Genomic DNA, 4,171 nt, shown 5'->3' on the forward strand with positions numbered 1-4,171 from the left:
TAAAAAGTCAAAAAAGAATATAATCAGACTTCATAATTTATGTGTGACATTTTCATTACAGAAAACTTTATGCAAAATTGAATTCTAAAATTTAATTTCCTGTGATGTTTAAATTACTTACTATCTGGCTCCTCTCCAAACAGTGCGATCACTGAAGGCCCCATATGAATTCTATTAAGGATACATTTTGCTGCTGCCAGAAAACACAGGGTATTTTTCTAAGGAACTCTAAGAATATGCTTCTTAAATATATTTTGTGCCAGTTTAAATAGTTTTTCTCACGCAGGAAAGAAAGGCAGGAACTTTGCTTTCTTTCTTTCTTTCTTTCTTTTTTTCAAAAAACCACAGCCAGGGTTTCTCTGCTTGCCTCCCTCCCACCTGGCCTGCGACGCCTCCCTCCTGATACTTGAACCTGGGGAAGCAGCCTGGCCCAACCCCGACGGCTGGGGCACCAGGTCGCAGGACAGTAAGCAGGTTCCCGCTGGCTCCCTTTCTCCTCTGCCCAGGTAGGCCCAGCGCAGGGAAATGCGGCCTTGGGCGCTCTGGGGCGCCTGGGGCACCTCCTGGCGGCCCACAGGGGCCGGGGCAGGGCAGGGGTTGCCGCAAGCCATGTTGCCCTCTGGACCCTGGGAGGGGACGGGCTCCAGAAAGGCCTGCACCGCGGGGACCAGGCGCCGGGGCGGCGGGGGCGGGGGTGGGGGGGTGGCAGGCGAGCCTGGGCAGCGCAGACCAGGCGGCCCTGCAGGAGGCAGCAGGCGAGGCATCGGGCAAGAACCAGGCGGGGCTGCTGCCCCAGCAGCTCAGCTTCAGCCATGGCACCTGCGCACAGAGATGGAGGTCCAGGCTTCGGGAGGGCTCTAACGTGCTGTAGGCTTCAGGGAAGGCTCTAACGCGCTGTAGGCTTTAGGGAGGGCTCTACCATGCTGTAGGCTTCAGGGAGGGCTCTAAGGGGCTGTAGGCTTTGGGAGGGCTCTAATGTGCTGTAGGCTTTGGGGGGTTTCTAATGTGCTGTAGGCTTCAGGGAGGGCTCTACCATGCTGTAGGCTTTGGGAGGGCTCTAAGGGGCTGTAGGCTTTGGGGGTTTTCTAATGCGCTGTAGGCTTCAGGGAGGGCTCTAACATGCTATAGGCTTGGGGGGGGCTCTAACATGCTGTAGGCTTCAGGGAGGGCTCTAACATGCTGTAGGCTTCAGGGAGGGCTCTAACATGCTGTAGGCTTCAGGGAGGGCTCTAACATGCTGTAGGCTTCGGGAGCGCTCTAACACTGTCTCCTTGGTGGCCGCCCCCTCTGGGGCAGGGACGGGAACCCAAGCCCCACTGCACTGATTCCCAGAGGCCATGTCCTGCATCAGTGCCCGTCCCGAGCCCAGGGAATCTGTTTCCCTCCCACGTAGGGTGGGCGTCCGTGGAGGCAGCCGCAGAGCTGAGCTGTATGCACACCCCGGTACTGGGCGTGCGGGCTCCCGCCCCAGTACCCCTCTGTGGCCTTCTGCGACATCAGAGCCGAAATTCAACGGAGGCCTCACCCTCACGGCTCTCGCCGTGCACCTGCTACTGCAGCTGTCTATCCAGTCTCATTGCGGGCGGCGGGGGCCTGCGGGGACCTCAAGGTGTCCTTCCCCCAGGCCGTCGGCCCCGCTGCCTGGACTCCACCCCTGTGAGCCCTTCTCCCTCTCGGGACATCCTCCTTTAAAAGATCACTCTAGGAGAGTGCATGGAGTTAGCCTACAACGAGCTTGGAGATTCTCCTGGGGGGGGAGTTCACCTGTGCCTTTTGCTCAACCACCCAACACCCCCTGGAACCGTTCGTGGGGCACTGCAAACGCTCCACCAGGGTTTGGGAAACTGTCTCCAGGGTGGCTGCTGCGTTCCAGTCTGTTCCCTTCCCACTAATGGGTCTTTCCTCTTAGACTTAGCTTCCCCCTCTGGAGTCTCCCAAACACTGCCTCAACTTCCCGGTGGGGGCTCCGCCCAGGCCTGCATTTGCTGTAACCAATCCACCCGGTTGCAAGTACATCAGGTAGATGTATTTTCTCACTAGGTCCCCACCTACCACCCAGTACCCCGAGGTACAGACGAGAGGGAGACCTGAAGGGAGGTAGGGGAGAGGAGGACTCTGGGGTGAGTGGTGCACAGTGAAGCCTGACCCACGCGCCCTGCTCCAAAGACTCACGGTCTGAGTGGGAAGGGAAGGGGGAAGAAGGGGAAGGAAGAGAGAACAGAGATGTTTCCAGACTTGGCCTCCTTGCAAAGTCAACTCACCCACTCCTCTGCCTTAACAGCACAGGAATTTGCAGGAAGGTTCTTACAAAAGGCAGTGGGGGGCGGGGTGTATGTGGCAGGATAACTCGTGCTCGTGGGTGCTCAATTAATAGAATGAGTTGCTAATAATAATAATAATGTGCGAATATCCTCAGGTCAGTTGGATAAGACTTTCCACTTGTGCTCACCAGGCGTTCGGAAGAGGATAAGAAGACGGGGCAAAAGCACATGTTCCCGACCGACAGCCCCGGGGAGGCGCCGCGGGAAACGGGGATGGTGCGTGGGCAACTGCGAGGGCGCAGTCTTGCACTGTCGGAAAGTCTCAAGTGTCAAAATACCAAGCGGAAGTGACAAAGGGAGCGGCTAGGGAGTCCTGCACACACCACGTTTTGGTCAGGGGGAAGCTTCAGGCTTCAGCGGCACAGAGCAAAAGGAGGCAAACACTGTCCCATAAACAAGAACTACAACCTAATCGTGGCCAAAGCCCCAGAAGGCTCAATAAAGTGCATGTGGCCCCTCAGCAGGACCCGCGCCCCCTTGACGGCAGGCGCCCGGGGCACTGGGGCTGGCCGGGCAGCAGCTGGGTGCGGCGGGGACCGCGGACCCCGGGGACGGGACGTGGTGACGGCCGCAGCCCCCCGGCTCAACACTGTCCTCTGCTCCACCCACAGCTCCCGGGAAGGGCCTGTGGCCCGGCGGGCCGGCTCGCTGGAACCCTGGGAGGCGCAGGGGGGGCCCACCCGCTGCTGTCCCCACACTCGCGAGTGGCCTCGGCGCTGACTTGCACACCCCGAGGGCAGCAGGGGCTCTACCCGGTTTCCCTTACTCAGGCGACATGTGGCCACGTCCTGCCCACGACCTGTTCCCGGCCTCTGCGCACCTGCCCCGGCCCTCCGACCACGCTGGGCGCCTCTCCTGAGGGCCCCCGTCCCGTTACCCCGCAACCTGCAGACGCCAGCGAAGTGCAGGCCGCCCCTGCAGCAGCCTCAGGCTCCTCCACGCCCGCCCCCATGGGACCCCTTCTGGTCCCCTAACTTGAGAACGTCCCTCTTTACACCGCCCGTCCCCAAATCGATACCTCGAGCCTCATACTCTCCCTTGAATTCCAGGCTCCTTTTCCCGACTTCCTGTTCAACATCTCCACCTGGAAGGCCGCTGAGGATCCACACTTCCCGTGTCTAAGACCAGACAACACACACACACGCACACACACACACACACACACACACACGCACACACGCACGCACAGCTGCTCTTCGTCGTTCCCATCTCCGTAAGTGGCATTTACATCTGGCCAGATGCTCACGCTACCCGCCTGGAGATGTGCCTGGCTCCTTCCTTCTCACGCACCCCGTCAGCTAGCCCCGTCGGCTGCACCCCCAAAGTGTGTCCGGAATCCAGGCGCTCGGGCACCTCGACCCGACCATGGCATCCCAGCCGGCGCCACGTGTCGGGAACGTTACCGCCGCAGCGTCCTCTCTGCTGCATCCCTAACCTTCCACGGCTGACCCCACACAACAGCCGGAAGGAACGTTTTAAGACATAAGAAAGATTACGCCCCCCCCCCCCGCCAGCCCAAGCCTCCTCCAGGCGCCCCCCCACCCAGGCGCACCCGCGACTGCTTGCCCTCCGGGCCCCCTCCGGGCCCCCCACTCGGGCTCTCGCGCTCTTCCTCGGCGGGTGCTCCCTCCCTGACACCCCGAACCTCGCCTGTGTCCTCTGCCTGGGAAGCTCTTCCCCACGTATCCAAGGATGCATTTGCTTCCGTCCTTCAAGCCCCTGCTTACACGGCACCGTCCAGGGGACCTCCCCGACCTCTGGCCCGTGGCGCCCTCCATCACTTCCTCCTTCCCTACCCCGTCCTCCTTGTCCTCCTTGCTTGTCGCGGCCCGACACACCCGCTGCTTCTT

General features: G+C 60.3%; 1 long non-coding RNA gene across 1 annotated transcript; it reads left to right on the forward strand.

Moving 5' to 3' along the window:
• The first annotated feature begins 728 nt into the window (after window positions 1-728).
• Window positions 729-3,790, forward strand: LOC121479141. The gene is made up of 4 exons (XR_005984662.1): window positions 729-837; window positions 1,910-2,019; window positions 2,453-2,537; window positions 3,371-3,790. It is a non-coding gene; the product is annotated as an uncharacterized LOC121479141 (long non-coding RNA).
• Window positions 3,791-4,171: the final 381 nt, after the last annotated feature.

Source organism: Vulpes lagopus, chromosome 19 (assembly GCF_018345385.1).
Source record: "Vulpes lagopus strain Blue_001 chromosome 19, ASM1834538v1, whole genome shotgun sequence".
Classification (NCBI taxonomy): Eukaryota; Metazoa; Chordata; class Mammalia; order Carnivora; family Canidae; genus Vulpes; species Vulpes lagopus.